Source organism: Alexandromys fortis, unplaced genomic scaffold (genome assembly GCF_014885135.2).
Source record: "Alexandromys fortis isolate MF-2015 unplaced genomic scaffold, M_Fortis_MF-2015_v1.1 scaffold_137, whole genome shotgun sequence".
In the NCBI taxonomy this organism is placed as follows: domain Eukaryota; kingdom Metazoa; phylum Chordata; class Mammalia; order Rodentia; family Cricetidae; genus Alexandromys; species Alexandromys fortis.
Genome location: NW_026068009.1, coordinates 258,000 through 275,326, shown reverse-complemented (window position 1 = coordinate 275,326; position 17,327 = coordinate 258,000). Strand labels below are relative to the sequence as shown.

The window sequence follows — 17,327 nt, the reverse complement described above, 5'->3', positions numbered from 1 at the left end:
TATAGGGTAATTTAGTCCTATTTCCACTTAATGCTCTTTGAAATATGAGCAGGTTGGTGGTCTGCCAAGACCATTTCTTTTACGATGCAAACGGAAATTGATGAGTATTAAATTAGCTGCAAAACTGATCTCACTAGTAAAACATATTAAAGATTATAAGTTCTTTTCTTCTGGTACTGAAATAAATAAATGTTATATTAAAAATCCAAATAAAAGTATTTGTACATTGAAATAATAAATTCAACAAGCCTAAGACTATGTCTGTATGTCCATACGAATAAAGGTAGACATGGGGGACCGGAAAGAGGAAGCGATAGAGCCTCCCCTACATAGTTTACCTCTAGATCAGGGAGGGAATTACAATCCAATTAAAACATAACTGGCTGTTCAGCCAGGTTGTGGATACGCACTAGAATGTCAAATATGCTCCCTAAAATCCAAAACACACTAACATTCCTGCAGGGAAAAAAAAGAAAAGAAAACGCTCCATCTCTTTCTCTTGCTTTGTTTGTTTGTTTTCCTAAGACTGAGTTTCCTGTAGTCCAGGCTGGGCTAGAGCTCTCACAGAAGCTGCAGAGCTAGGCCTCGAACTTCTGATCCTCTACCACCATGCCCTGGGTATGTACACCACCATGCCTGGCTTAAACAACAGCAACAACAAACGCCAATCATTTTTCTATAATACCGTCTATTAAAAGGCAGGTTTGCTTTTGCCTTTTCAGTTCTAGAACTGTAAAGGGGCTCTCTAGAAAGGACTCCTTTTTAGGGCGTGGAGGGACAGATTAGCAAAAATTTGTCCCAGATTGTGGCCAGTTTAGAGAATGTTCACTATATACATACATACATACATACATACATACATACATACATACATATTCTCCCTGCGATGTGTTGTGGATCCAAGTGTGAACATCTTAGTATCAGAGCCAAGTGTAGTAGGACCTATCTTAGTATCAGAAAGCCTCAAGAACATTAAATGGTATCGTGGGATAATCTTTTTGTACCCTGTGAAGACATATCCTTGTGACTGGTTTTAATAAAAAGATGAATGGCCAATAGCTAGGCAGGAGAGAATAGGCGATATTTCCAGCAAGAGAACTCTGGAAGGAAGAAAGGTGGCGATCTGTCAGATGCAGAGCAAGTTGGACATAAAGAACTAAGAAGAGGTAAGAAGTCATGTAACAGAATGTATATTAATAAAAGCAGGTTCGTTTAAGTTATGAGAGCTAGTGGGACAAGCCTAAGCTAAGGGAGCATTCATCATTAATAAAAGAAGCCTCCCTGTTGTTATTTAGGGCCTGGCAATTCATAGATAGTCTGACAAGACAGGCTGCTATAAAATGGCTTATTTTGTGTTGTCCTTAATCTTGTGTCTGGGACTTTTGGATTAAGTTACTTTAGTATAAAAATATCAGAAAAGAAGGGCCAGGTGTCAGTGAGAGAGAGGACTTAAGAATGTCACACTGATTCAATGTGTTTCCCTCTTCGTGGAAATCAAAACTTTTAAGTGTCGAAATAAATCTAAAAGCATTTCAGTCAGTGCAGGTAATTTTCCCCCTTGATCTGAAAGTTTCCAAGCAGTTTCTCCACCTGCCTCGCTCTGATAAGAAAGCTAGTTTTCCAAGAACCCTAGAAGGTGTTGATGTCTTAGTTCACAGTAAGGAATTCAGGAGAGGATTTCTGACAGTCCAACTCTCCCTGAAGCTGACTAGGATGTGCTGCACCAGATAGGAGCTTGTAAAACACACCGCATCCTTTCTAACGCACAGAATCCTAAGGCGGAGGGGGAGCTTCCCCTGCCTCATTTTACATCATTGCTTTCGTGTGTGCTACGGAAGAGGTAGGCAAATGCCCAGGTATCTCCAATATCGTACACTCTCTGTCTTTTGCTCTTTCTTTCTCCCCACCCCCTTTTGTTCTCACAACACTTTATTAGTACTGTGCTTTGGATCCTATACCAGACTTGGTTAATTCTGAAATAGGAAGAAATTAGATATTTTTAAGAGCATTAACTTCAGCATTATAGGGTGGCTAGATACACGTATCTGGGTAAAGAACCCTATAGCTTTTCATACGTTGTTTTTCCCAGTATCACCTTTATGTACCAAAATAACCTTACTAAGGGCCCAGGAGGTTCCAGAGGAATGGGGATAAAGGCTATTTTCTCTCTACTTGAGATCCAGTACAGAGACAGCTCTGACTTAAGATGCCCCAAGGAGGGAGAGAGAGAGAGAGAGAGAGAGAGAGAGAGAGAGAGAGAGAGAGAGAGAGGGGCTCAGTGCCAGGACCTTGAGGTTTATGGGGGACAGCTTGTTCTAGGTACCGTGTGTGGCTGTGGTTTGAAACCCAGTTATACCTAGCCACCGTGGCAAAGCAATCATGTTTGGGAAACAGGAGATGATTGTGTGAGTCCAATAAGCCGTCATGCTGGGCTTCCATGTGCTCAGAACTGCTGCTGCCTGCCCAGGGCTCTGCAGCAGCAAAGATGACCTTATAGCAGGGCACTGGATTCTGTCAGAACCAACTTCCAACAGTGTCACTGTGCACGCATGGTTAAAACTAGACTGTGTGGGATGAGCAGCAGAAGGCTGGATCCAGTCCCCAGCCCAGAAAACCCAAACCAAACACAAACACGCATTAACAAACTGATAGACCGGCTCTTCTCATACGGAACACTGAAAGAAGACTACTGCTTCAAAAAGAGTCAATTTCCAGAACTTCCGATCAACTTGAAGAATGAGGATTCTTTAAAAAAAAAAAAAGATACTGCCTTTATTGTTGAGGTGGGAATGCTCAAAGTCGCAAAAAGGAAGATGCAGAAAAAAATTTCAAAAATAGAGAGATGGCCCAAATTTGCATCTACACTATGTTGAATATGCTAGTCCAAGGGGAAGCGACAAAAGACCCGCTTTTCAGACTGAGTGAGTACAAAGCGTGGATGTGTGTGTGTACGCGCGCGCGTGTGTGTGTGTGCGCGTGCGTGTGTGTGCCCACACGTGTTGTTGGGAACTGAACCTAGGGCTTTGTACATATTAAACCTATATTCTTCCAATGAACTGTATCTTAAAAGACTGGATTCCAAGAACACTCAGCAAATACTTTCCAAACGGTAGACATATAGGTGCTCTGAAAACATTGGTTGAGGGAATGGATTTCTGGCTTATCACTGTTTTTGCAGTCTCTTAAAAACCTGACCCATTTGGGAGGCAGAGGCAGGCGGATCTCTGTGAGTTCGGGACCAGCCTGGTCTACAGAGCTAATTCCAGGACAGGCTCCAAAGCCACAGAGAAACCTTGTCTCGAAAAACCAAAAAAAAAAAAAAAAAAAAAAAAAAAAAAAAAAAAACACCTGACCCCTATGAGCCAGTGCATTTCCTTAGGGGTGTTCATAGCATCATGAGTAAGGTTTGCCTGCAGGCACCAAAAAGCTTTTTCCTCCCCAGCAACCATATACTGAGTAAAAATCTTCAGGAACAATGGGCCTGTGAGCTCCTCCCTGGTTCACAACAGGTTGTTAGTGACCCAGACCTTGTGGAGGTCACCAGAGTGACCGTTTGGAGGACCCTTCACTAAGTTTGGTAGGCCCATCCTAGAAACAAATGATAAGTAGCATTCACTTGTACATTAGGTGAAATCCATATTTCCCCAAATTAACCAGCCTGAGATGAACTTCTGGCTTCTCCCACCACCCAGCTCCACATGGCCCAGTGCGAAGATGGTGTGGTCGTGTATTCAGCAGCCTCTATGACTGTATGCATTTTTATAAACAAATGGAATAGGTTTTTATTAGTCAGTCAATCCATACAAACTTTAAGGAGTTCACTTCTATTACCTAACTAAACTGAACTATGTCTCATGAATTTGCTTAGGCTGTAATCTGTCTGCTAAAACCAATGTTCATGAAATCATCCTAACATTTTCTAAGACATTATTGAAGTTTAGGAATAGCTTGGTGCGATCTTTCGTCTAATAGGTTTCTATTAGCTTGGAAGCTTAAGGACCGGGCTTTTGCTCTCGGGGGCCGAGAGGAGCGCTGTCGGGATGGCCAAGCACCAGAAGCAGCCTTTGAATGGGGCTGAAGCTGAAGAAACTAAACAGCTCCCCAATGAACGAGGGCTGCACCCCAGGTTGAGACTCTAGTTCAGGAGTTTTCTTCTGGGTCCTAATCAAGTGCTCGGCCTCCATCTTTCTGAGCCACTGTCCGATCTGTCTAAAGGCTCAAAGGACTTCAGTCTTAGGAAACTCCCATAAAGTGGAGATTTCGGCTCTGGGACCCCGGACACTATACACTCCCATGGCTTGCACATACAGTTGAGGTTGACCCCATGAGTTGCATCTCGGAAAAGAAGGCCCGATATCACAAGGCAACAGCGATGAGTTGCTCCATTTCCTGGAGCCTACAGCTGGCAACAAGCCTAGGACAAGATGCATTCAATTCTAGCCCAAAGCAACCTCGTTAAGAGAAGCAGATGGCCCACCCGTGGTGGGAAAATTCCTTTCATGTGGGGAAAGCGGGTCGTTTGTTCATTTCTTCCCTTGGAAGGTGAGAAAGTAGGGAGGCAAAAAAAAAAAAATGAAAACACGCTATAAACGCATCCCACAGATGAACAGAATCATTGTTGCCGAACAAGGCCATGGGAGGCATCCTCCTGCCTCCAGGCATGCTGGAGGCATTTGTCGCCTACGTATTAAAGAGATCTTGAAGACCATTCCATCAGAACGGTTAGTAAGAACCAACAGAAAACTCAAGACACCAAGCATTGGTAATTCTCACCGAATGGAAACAGAGAGGGGAAACCCTGTGGTTCACAGGAGCCCATAAAGTTTAGGAAAATGGCCCGGCATGTGGTGGAGTCAGAGCTGTGCTCCATCATCTGCAGAGCTGGGGGGCGCAGGGGCGCAGGGGGGCAGGGGGGCAGGGGGGCGGAGGAGCAGGAGTCGGCCATCCCCACCTACTCAGGACAGGGAAGTTAAGCAGCAGCGATTTGATTGGATCTTTCTCCCCACTGTCCGTCCACTTACATAATGCTGTACGCTGACCCCAGGGCTCCACGCACGTTGGGCAGGCGCCCTACTCACTTAGCTGCACCCCCAGCCTGGCAGCAACAGTTTTTCGCTGATTTTCTGGCACTTCCCCAACCAGGGGGAAACTTCTTACAGTTGCTGGTGTCTAGGTCACCCGGGGAAGCATATTTCATCAGAAGTCTCTTCCGTCGTGGGTGGGGCACACCAGGAAACTATCTAATTCGTTTGCTCTGAATCTTTGTACACAAGCTGTTCTTATTTATGATTTTAGAATCATATGCACCTTGCTGGTAGGTAGGATATATCTTTGCTTAAGAAAACGAGTTTGGAGGTCACTAGCAAAGTTTATTGTATGTATGTTACTAACAAATAAACCTAAAATTTTCAATGTTCTGATTAATTAGTGTATTTATTATTATTTTTCTTTGCACGTGTGCCTCAGTTCAAGTATGGATATCAGAAAATGGCTCACAATAATCAATTCTCTTCTTCTATCATAGGGGTTCTGGAGAGCGAACGCATCAGGCTTGGCAGCAAGCATTATTACCCACTTAGCTATCTTGCCAACTTAAATAAACCAACTTACATCCTTTTTAGTACATCCGTTTCTTCAGGGTTAGGTAGTTAAGGTTAGACCTGGGGGCTACTCACCCAGCGATGCAGATATTATCCTCTCCAACACTGACCATTCTTTTCATCTTGCTTTCCCATGAATCTCCACCCCAGAGTCCCCAGACTGGACTCTCACTTCCTGGCTCTCGTTTCTCTCTTTAAATACAGCACAGATAATCCCAGAAAGGTAGCCTCCTACTGGCTTCTATAAACCCAGCAGAGGATCATCCTGAATTATCCTCATGACTCATTGCCGTGCCTCATCTCCCTGGACACTCAGAAAGTTGCATTTTATAGACTCTGATCATACAGTTTTGGCAAATAGCGACCCTATGGTTTCTGCAGGGGTCATTGTTGTCCTCTTGACCTTGAAAGAGTGAGCTGTGGGCAGCCTACATAAGGCATTTGTAAACGAGAAAAGGGATGGAGGGGTTGTGTTCCTGGCTACAGCACCATCCCAGAGCCCCTCACTGCCTTGACTGTGCAACTCAGGAAAGGAATCCTTAGGATTTCATGAAGTGTGGAGAGCTCACATCCTCAGGGTACAGCTCCAGTGACAGTGACCCTACAGTCAGCTGTGGTGGCTGTGGTTGTGGGCGAGTGTTCCTGTGTGCCTGCCTTCCCACCATCGGAGAGAATGTCCTGGGGTGACTTGCCTTGGTGTTTCATCTCTGCGCCTTCCAAAGCCAGAGCAGCAACATTTGAAGCCCTCTCACTTGGTCGTCATAGTTCTTGTGAGTAAATGGTGACGTTGCCCTACTCCGCAGATACTGCACCCTTGGTCATTACGGTCCAACTTTCCGCTGGCTTTTTGGTGACTGTGCTGGCTAGTTTTTTTTTTTTTTTTTGGTTGTTGTGGTTTTTTTTTTTTTTTTTGTCAACTTGGCATAAGCTTGGGTCATCTGGAAAGAGGGACTATCAATCGAGAAAAGCTTCCAAGGATTGGCCAATAGGCAAATCTGCTGGTCATTTTCTTGGTTTATGATTGATATGGGTGACCCCGGTCCACTGTGGGCAGTGCCAGTGACACCTTAAGCAGATGATCCTGGGTTGTATAGGAAAGCAAACTGAGCAAGGCATGGAAAGCAAGCCAATTAGTAGAGTTCCTCCATAGCCTCTGGTTCAGTTCCAGTCCCCAGCTTCCTGTCCTGACTCCCCACTGTGATGTTCTGTGACATGTGACTCCCCACTGTGACGGTCTGTGACATGTGACTCCCCATTGTGATGGTCTGTGACTTGGAAGCATGAGCTCGAATAAACCCTTTCCTTCCCAGGTTGCTTTTGCCCACGGTGTTTAGCAGAGCCGTATGAAAGCAAACTAGGACAGTGGCCAATAATATATTTTGACTAATTAAAGAAATGGATGGGCTGCCATCTCCTTTGCGGCATCATGGCTGCCCTCCGGCCTCTGGTGAAGCCCAAGATCATCAAAAAGAGGACCAAGAAGTGCATCTGGTACCAGTCAGACCGATATGTCAAGATTAAGCGAAACTAGCGGAAACCCAAAGGTATTGACAACAGGGTGCGGAGAAGATTCAAGGGCCTGATCCTGATGCCCAACATTGGTTACGGAAGCAACAAGAAAACCAAGCACATGCTGCCTAGCGGCTTACGGCCTCCGGAAGTTTCTGGTCCACAACGTCAAGGAGCTGGAGGTGCTGCTGAGGGGCAACAAGTCTTACTATGCTGAGATTGCTCACAATGTTTCCTCCGAGAACCGAAAAGCCATTGTGGAAAGAGCAGCGCAGCTGGCCCTCAGAGTCACCAATCCCAATAACAGGCTGCACAGCGAAGAGAATGAGTAGATGGCTTATGTGCGTGTTTTATTTGTGTTTAAATAAAACCACAAGAACTGCAAAAAAAGAGAAATGGATGGAAGTAATAGGGGCCTAATTATAGAATTACAATCCAGATATTCGCCTGTATCCCTTAAAAGGAGTAGGAATGATCTCCATTCGATTGCAAAACTGAAACATCAGAATCACGTGTTAACATCCCTTTCCTGAGTATAGAGACTTGACAGAAGCATTAATAGTGACTATAAATATCTTCTCAAAATACTTCATAAGCAAGCTAAAATTGTTCTCTACATCCGAGATTTATGAAAGTGAGGTAGCAAGACGGGCTTTGCAATCAGGATGTTTGTTGCTCTTGTGGCTGTGGCTAACCTTTGTGAGGCAAGTTTTCGGTTGGGTAGAGATGGAGCAACTAGAACAGAGACACGTTGTGTAATTGTTCTTTCTTTTTTACGTTCCCCTCTCAAGCTGTCCACTGGCTTAACAGATTGAACTTGGAGTGTCTCCATTATGAAAGATCACCATTTCTTACAAAGTGTGGTTGCAGGTCACCAAAGACATTGTATTTGAAACACAGATGAAAGATTCACATGAAGACATCTTACTAGCCTTTTCTTTGAAGAGAAAGATGTAGAATTCTTTTTGATGACATTTTATTGTTGTGTGTGTATGTTTCTGTGTGTGTGCATGCATGTGTCTGTGTGCGAGTGTATGTGCATGTTTCTTTCTGTGTGCAAGTGTGCATGCATGTGCCTGTGTGTGAGTGCAGGCATGCCCGTGCCACAGAACATGCATGGAGGTCAGAGGACAGCTTCGGGTGTCATTTCTCACCTTCTCCCTTGCTTGAGAACAACATTTCTTGTTGATCACCATGTACATGGGGCTAGCTGGTCCCAGATTATTCTCTGACGCCAACGCCTGTCTCATCATGAGACTGCGGGGATTACAAACTTGAGTTTGTCTTAGTACTTTTTTATTTGTGTGAAGAGGCACACTGACCAAGGCAGCTCTTATGAAAGAAAGTATTTAATTGGAAACATACTTATTCCATTATCAGAGACTTGGTCCATTGTCATCATGACAGGGAGTATGGGGATACACCGGTAGACTTAGTGCTGGAGAAGTAGCTGAGAATTCTACATCCTGATCTGCAGACAGCAGGCAGAGAGAAAAAAATGGGCCTGACATAGGCTTTTGAAACCTCAAACCTGATGACACACATCCTTCAACAAGGCCACATCTAATCCTTCTAATCCAGCTGTTCTCAAACTGGGGTCATGACCCCTTTGGAGCTTGTGTATCAGATATTTACATTGTGATTCATAACAAAATTATGTAGCAAAATTAGTTATGAAGTGGCAATAAAATAATTGTATGATTGGGGTCACCACAACACAGGGAGCTGTATTAACGGGTCGCAGCATTAAGAAGGTTACAGTTCCAGTACCTGGTGACTAAGTATTTAAACACATGAGCCTTTGGGTTCTTCTTATTCAAACCCCTACAGCTGCCGTGTCTGGCTTTGCCTGGATTCTGGGTATCTGAACTCAGGGCGTGGTCCTTGTCCACCAGCACCCGCCTTTCTGTATCGTCAAATTTGTGGTAGGTAGGGTTTCTCCTAGGTTGTGGGTAGGACGGAGATTAGGGGAAATTAAATTGCTTGTTGGATGTGAAAGTGGAAATTAAATTGCTTGTTGGATGTGAAAGTGAGCACTTTAAAACAAAGGTTTCCTGTTCTGGTGAGTTTCTTACAGAGACATGCGATCATACTGAAGAGCTAAATTTTAATGTGTCTCCAACACCAAAGCCCCTCCCTCCATTGTGCCGAATTTTGACACCAACATACACAAGAGAGCGGAAAGCCGCCACGATACTTTAAAATACGACCAGCAAGATGGCATAGGAGAAACATCTTTCTTGAAGAAAATTCATCACAAGTGCGGGTTGTCCTACATTCAACAAGCACCTCCGTGAAAGATGAGTAAGAAAAGCGTTTGTCTCTCAGGCCAGGGAGACAAGGCTGCCAGTTAGTCAGAGTTAGTTAGTCATTCGGATCACTCCTAGGTTCTCCACAGCAGCCCCGCGCCTACAAAACAGTTTTTTAGATTCGTGTTTGAGCACCAGATGGTAGTCTCCGTGCCAAACAGGTAGGTGCGCAGTTGCTGTCTTCTCAGCACAAACGAGACCTGCAGGGACAACAGCAGGCAGCGCCACCCGACGTCTCCGTGTTCTGTGACTAGGCCGACTTATTCAGCAGTGTATTTCGTAGTGAGTTCTACCACTCGAGGCCTCTTTATTTAAAAGTGCGTCAAATCATCCCTTCAACTGCTTAGCATCAGCGTCATCGCTGCTCGCAGTGTCTGAGTCTCCCTGCCAGCCACTCTGGCTCCCAACGTATGCACGGCACCCACCAGCGCTTCTCAGATTGGCTTGGCACCTCTGTCTCAAAAGAAAGCGATTTCCGAGTTTCAAAGACAAACGCTTCTTGAGCCCTCTCTTCTGGGGCAAGGCCATACATAGACTGAATTTCTCGCTTTTTTTTAGTTCATTTTAATTTTATTATGTTTACTGAAATTAGATTCTTAAGAACTATCTGTCACACACAACAGTCCTTTATTTAAAAAAAAAAAAGGAAGAAAGTGAAAATAGCCCTGGTCTTTTAAGTTGTTGTCGAGCGCCACCTGCTGTTTATACGAAACAGAGACTCTGGGGACTGGGAAGAGTCTAATAAACTAACGTATTGACAGTTTTACCACAGGAAAGAACCACGGTGATCGGTCAGACGTTTGTCTGATTTTATACGGGACTTAGAACAGTACCTCAGCTTATATTTCTTAAATCCCAGCTTCCTCCACTTTCCAAGATGTCCCCACTGTCCCTTAGGCCTTCAAAAGAACTGAGCCAAGGTGATGACCCTAAAGAATACCTTTGTCCTTATAATATGGTCTCAACAGCTGGACTGATAACTTATCTTGGGCCACCAACTACTTTCTCTCTGTGTCTGCACAAGATCTATTGACCAGTGTGAGCTGCCATATAGACAATTTGCTGGTGATGACCGGCGCCAATCATGAAAATTACAAGGCAGTGAAAAACTTAATTTATATTGAATTATTTGTTCTAAACCATTCATTCACCCCTTGCCTTCTCTTCCCTTGCCCATGTATGCCAAAGGCAGAGTAAGCCTCTTGGCCCTGGGTGACTTTGTATTGACCAACAGAGCTTTCTTTGGTCAACAGAGAGAGTCTGGAACAAATATACTCACTGTGGAAGCTTGATTAGGCCTGATTTACCCTTGACAGTCTCTACAAGAACAACATGCCTGAGGGGGTGATTGTGTCTTCAGCCCCGCCTCCTGGAAGATGATGCGGGCCACTGAGATGGGCTCTAACAGCTGAGTTGAGCCCAACAGTCCCCACTGACCTATGGTGGGTCACTGAGAAAAACCCCAACAGTTGAGTTGAGCCCAACAGTCCCCACTGACCTATTGTGGGTCACCGAGATAAACCCCAACAGTTGAGCTGAGACCATCAGCCACAGCTGACTGTGGACAACAAGGGACCTCATGAAATAAAGACATGATTTTGTGGTTTTAAAATTTTTTGTTTGAGATTTTTAGTTTTTTTTTTTTTTTTTAGATTTTACGTGCATGGTGTTCTGCTTGCGCGTGTGTCTGGCCATCACCTGCATGGTGTGCCCGAGGAGGTCGAAAGAGGGATCAGACCCCCCTGGTAGTAGAGTTACAGACGCTTGTTGGCCCCAGTGGGAGTGGGGGTGGTGTGACTTGGGAACTGAGCCCAGACCCTCTGTTAGAACAGCCTATGAGCCATTTTTCCAGTCCCTAAATGTTTTTCATGTTTCTCAGTTACTTCTGTTTTTCTAATACTTAGAAGTCTTTAAGTGTGGTAGAAAGAGACACATAAAAGTCTACCATTTGATCCATTCTTTAAGTGTGCACCTCAGAGTCAACTTATCTTGTGAAACCATGATCATCTGCTTCCTCCCCATTTCCTCTTGTGAAACTGAGATTCGGTACGCATTAAACAGCAACTCCCTGCTTCTCCTCCCCCTAGCACCTGCAAAGTTCCGTCTTTACTGTCGCCTCTATCAGGGTAACTGTTCTCACACTCCATACCCTGTTATGTAGTATTTCTCTTCCTGTGGACCAATTTATTTAATATAACGTCCCCTTAATTATTTTCATATGGCAGTATATTTGATGAAGAACCATGCTGTTCCAGGTACAGACTGTATTTTGTTTAAGCCATCATCCACTAATAGATACTTAGGTTGTCTCCTCTTCTTAGAAACTATGAGCAATGTTGCTGTGAACACAATATTCAGAACTCACTTCAAGTTCCTGCTTTCAAGTCTTTGGCATAGTCACCCAGGGATGGAACTGCCAGATCGTATGGTAATTTCATTTTTTTATTGTTTTGTTTTTCAAGACAGTGTTTCTCTGTGTAACAGCCCTGGCTGTCCTGGAACTAGTTCTGTAGACCAGGCTGGCTTTGAACTCACAGAGATCTACTTGCGTCTGCCTCCAGAGTTCTGGGATCGAAGGCATGCGCCCAGCATGGTAATTTCATTCTTAGTGTTTGCAGGGGCAGCCTATGTTTTCTCTGACTCCACCCCTTTCCTTCCCACGGCTAATGCCCCGCAACCTATTTTATCCATTTCTCTTTCTCTTAGGAGTCATCCTGACATGTGTGAGGTGCTACCTCATTGTGGCTTGGTACAAATATTTGCTTTTTTTTCTTTTTCTTTTTTTCTTTTTCTCTTTCTTTCTTTCTTTTTTTTTTTTTTTTTTTTTTTTTTTTTTGATTTTCGAGACAGAGTTTCTCCATAGCTTTTGGTTCCTGTCCTGGAGTTAGCTCTTGTAGACCAGGCTGGCCTCAAACTCAGAGATCCGCCTGCCTCTGCCTCCCGAGTGCTGGGATTAAAGGCGTGCGCCACCACCGCCCGGCTACAAATATTTGCTTTTTAAACCCACTGAGGATTTTTTTTTCTGTGACAAAGGCTGACAGAGTTTGACCAGTTTTGCTGATTGCAAGATCCGTAGAAACTACCAGAGAAAAACACTGCCTCCTGGATGGTGCACTGTTTAACTCACTGAGAGTGGACCATGGATGGGATCTGTTACGATTCTCACCTCCTCATTCCTTTTACGCAGACCTCCTTTTAATCGTTGTAAAAATACGCATTAAATCAGATGCGTGCCTGTAATCCAAGAACTTGGGAGCAGAAGGTGGGAGGATCAGAAGTTCAGGGCTAGCCTGGGTTACATGAGATCCTGTCTCAAAGAAAACCAAACTAAAATTTATAAATCACTAACTACCCTCTGATACACTAGGCAATGGGCTTATTTATGATGTTTACAGTATACATGTCTCTCCTAAAAGTCTGAGGACAGAAGACATCTACTCTACTATAATTCCTATTTATAGGGCCTGGGAGATGAAAAAGCATTTAAGTGAATGCACAAGGGAGCATTATCTGGGGAAATAAGGAAACCACCCAGAGAGGGACAATGAGCATGGGGGAGGGAAATAATTGAGAACAAAGTACAATGCCATGTATGGTTTTAAAATGTCATAATGAGCCTGTTACTCTGTATGCTAATCAAAAATGAATAGCTACTATTTTTTTTAATTAAAAAATAAATGGATGGAAGAAATAAAAGAGCATTTCTGGAGGTTTGCTGCTGTATTTTAGCAGCATGGCCAGTAGAGGTCAGAGATGAGTTTTTAAATATCATGGATGGCAAATGATTTCATATCTGTGTTTACACAAGAATCTGTTCTGTCTAGGTGTCTCTTGATCCCGTAGGGATTGGGCAGTCACATTCGGCATGGATCATGGAAAGAAAGCATTTATATGTGAACCAATACGTCAGATTGCCTTCTACTTTGTAAATGAGCTGGTCTTGGAACTCAAGCAGGAAAGAAGGAAGGAAGGAAGGAAGGAAGGAAGGAAGGAAGGAAGGAAGGAAGGAAGGAAGGAAGGAAGGAAGGAAGGAAAAAAGGATGGAAGGAAGAATTTTATTTCTTTAAGCTAGGCCAGAAATTTGACTTTAAGGCTATCCACAGTTGTATGAATTCTTGCTCGTACTTAAAAGTTACATTCACTAATACAGCCAGAGACGGCAATAATAATTGCAAAGCTATTAACCTAGATTAACCTAGATTAACAATATCTCTCCCAGTCTGTGTGTGTTTCTCTGTGTGAAGATACAGCAGACCAGCATCAACTACCCAGATCTGGCGTTACCTAGGAGATGTAGCTTTAAACATGTCTATGGGGGCGCTTAAAGAGGTGTTTAACTGAGATAGGGTGATCCACTGTCAACGTGGGGCACCAGTCCATAGGCTGATGTCCAGAAAGTTTATAAAAGGAGTAGGGTACCTTGCTTTGCTTCTGTCTATGACCCATGTGACCAGCTGTCTCAGGCTCTCGCCAACATGCCTACCTGCCATGGTGGACTGTACCCTTGAGTCAAATAAACCATTCCCTCTACGTGTTGCTTTTCTTGGTGTTTGGTCTTGGCAACTGACACAAAGCAGTAACTATATCTGTTGTTACTCGGATACCTTACCAACGCTTTTTACAGCAATAAAAGAAATGGTGAACTGAGGGTCACAGACCGTGATGCTGACTTAGTGTGGCTTATTCTCCTTGGCTTGGTAGCTCGTGCCTAAATGTCACACTAATATGTAACAACATATAGAGGGCCTGAGGAATCATGGCAATGAATCAGAAATAGGTAATTTTCTTTTGATTAATTGTTTATTTTTGTGGAGCAACTAGTTCAAGGGAAAATATTTGAGAAGTAGAATGAAATTTGCTTTTATTCATGGCTTCCCATGCATGAGACATTGTGATATGCATGTTCACACACTTTCTCACTCCTTGAAGTGAACAGTGTCAAGACAGCATCATCTTAAAGCCATGGAAACATCCATCATCCATGGACTCCAACTATGGAATGAATGCCCTAGCAAGTAAGGAGTTGTTGGAAGAGGGTTTGTTTTTGGTTTTCTTTTTGTTTTGAAGAGGTTGATATATTGCATTTTCTTGATGGAACTAAATCCAATTTAACTTCAGGATTTGGATAAGTTTACATTCAGCATTTTTTTTGGGGGGTTATGCATCAGATGTTTTTTTGGGGAGACACTGAAATGCCTTTCTTCTGAGGAATACCAAAATGCAAGATAGAGAATTAAACCAAGGAGGGTGTTAATTCTGTACCTCTGGAAAGTGGTCCTTCCCTTTGGCTGTACGCAATAACAATTAGAGAATTCCTCTAATACTCCCCAGTTCACAGGTCATGAAGCAAATATAGGATGCTGTTTTTTTATTTGTTTGTTTGTTTTGTTTTGAGTTAATTGGGAAATAATGTCTGTGGTGCCTATTGTGGAGGGAGTGTGGGGGAAGGATCCTCCACTGAGTAACATGAATTGCTGTGGCTGGCTTTGTCTGAAAGACGGAATCAACATAGGAGACAAACAATGTCAATATCATGCATGCTTCCTCCTGTTCTACCTTAGGGCCCCTAGACTGGAGACTCTGTTGTATTGGAACATTAGAGATGCTGGCTTGAGCTTAGTGTTGCTTAAGAGCCAGATTTTGCTCAAGCAATGAGGCGGTTGCCAGGGAAACGATTCTCTCAGTGAGATGGTGGAGGGGAGCCGTGCAAGTTACTCACCACGTTCTCAGTGTGAGGCCGACAGAGGAAGAGAATGGAAGAGTCATTCCTGGACCAGCTCCCTGGAAGATCTCACAGGACGTCGGCCCTCAGGAGTAGAATAGGACCGCTTTCTCTCTCTCTCTCTCTCTCTCTCTCTCTCTCTCTCTCTCTCTCTCTCTCTCTCTCTCCTACTGCGACTTGGCACTTTAATCAGCTGTTGGACACATAATATATAAATTGCAGTCATCACCCAGAATGAAAAGATGCCAAGTGTACATGAACAAATTAGAGGTTCTTAGTCAAATCCAACAAATATATACTTGATAATGGCTTTGGCTAAAATATATTTTTATATATTTTTTTAATATGTTCACATTTGCCTGTGGTTAGCAGGGGAGTAAGCTTGCCAAGCTTTAATGTGGTACAAATGCCATGTTCAAGGCGAAGTAAGTAGACTGTTAGAGGGTCTGGCAAATCAAAAGCAGTATCAACAGCTGCGGCTTTCAAATACTTTTGAGGCTAAAATAATTTAATCATGCTGGGCTAATGTGGGCACTGATTTCCCCTCCTCCCCCCCCCCTTTTAAAAAAAATATAATGTGATCATTGGTAATTTCACCTGGTGTTGTAATCAGGATTTGATTAGATACGGTAAAGGCCAGAAGGCAAGAGTGGATTGGGGACCTAATTAATTGATTAAGGGTTTATTGAGGAACTACTGTGTTCAAAGCCATATGCTTACTGCAAATTACCACCACTGCACGCACCTCCCCACAGGCAGTGCAAGGACCAGTCTACGTCCTCTCTGTTTCTGTGTGTTGCTACTAGTAGACAAATCTTTTCAAAAGGAATGATCAAAAATGAGGAAGAACTTAGAGAAATTATGAAGAAGGGCACAGATTCCGTATTGTTAAGTAATTGGCCTCTGAAGAGTGTGGAATTTGATATTCTGGTCCTGACCCCTTGACATCAAAACACATTTGAAAAGTGACGGAAGGGCCACAGTTTGTCTGATAACGTGAAGTAATACAGTTTTATCATAACTAGGGCCATGTCTGGTATGCATTGCATTGTTAATGTCTTACCTTTCCATTTTGTGAATATAGGGTATTGTGTACGAGTGGGCATGAGTGCCCGTGTATGTGCGCGAAGAGGCCGGAAGTTGACATCAGGTGTCTCTCTTGATTGCCCTTCACTGGTCTCCCCCTGAACCTGGAACTCACCATTTTGATTACACGTGCTGGCTAGCATGCCCCTGGATCTGCCTGTTTTGGCCCTCGGGTTCATCTGCAAATACTGCACCCAGCTTCTCTGCAGGTCAATACTTGACCCACTGAACCTTATCCCCAGCCATCTTGGCTTTCCATTTTATATTTTAAGAGTCAACAGCCTTTACCATAGTTACCATCCTAAACAATTTAAAATTGCCCCCTCAATAAATTTCAGAATAAGAAGCGAGGGGGAGGGAAGGGCAGGAAGATGCTTACTGGCAATTATCTAAAGTCCAGACTTTTGTGTAGCTAAGAATTGACTCCGTTTTGGCTGGATGCGATGGTACACACCTTTAATCCCGGTGCTTGGGGAGCAGAGGAGGATGGATCTCTGTGAGCCTGAGACCAGCATAGTCTATATAATGAGTTCCAGGACAGCCAGAGGTGTGTATAGAGACCTTGTCCCAGAAGAAGCTGTTTTAACCCAGTTTTACGAAAGGACATACTTGAGTCTGACATTTGAAGCTGGTGTTGGCTCCCATTGCCCTCAGCGATGAAGAGATTCATGTTTCACTGGCATTCACAGAAATACTGAAGAGAAATTGCCTTGATCCTCATACACTGAATTGGCTGAAAAAAAGTCTAAATTATGATTGCAGTAGCTGCATACTTAAAATCTGTAAACATACATATATACATACAAGTAACATTTTATAGATTGAACAGGTTGTACTTAGGTATGTAATTATATATATATGTACATATGAGTTCAATTAATAGAAATGAAATAATGTTCCAAAAAAGAGGTACTTAACCTTCTGAGTACTTTAACTAGTCTTCATATGTAAATTTAATGTGTAAATTTGTTGATTTTCAACAGGGTCTTGCTCCTATTCCAGGCAAACAGTAGTTGACTTGCTAAGCCAGGCCAGTTAGAGCCCACAATGTGTGTGTGTGTGTATGTGTACATGCATATATGTAACAACAAATAATGAATA

At 43.4% G+C, this 17,327-nt stretch overlaps 1 pseudogene; it reads left to right on the top strand.

The window, feature by feature from the left end:
• Positions 1-7,026: 7,026 nt before the first annotated feature.
• Positions 7,027-7,441, top strand: LOC126513461 (60S ribosomal protein L32-like; annotated as a pseudogene).
• Positions 7,442-17,327: the final 9,886 nt, after the last annotated feature.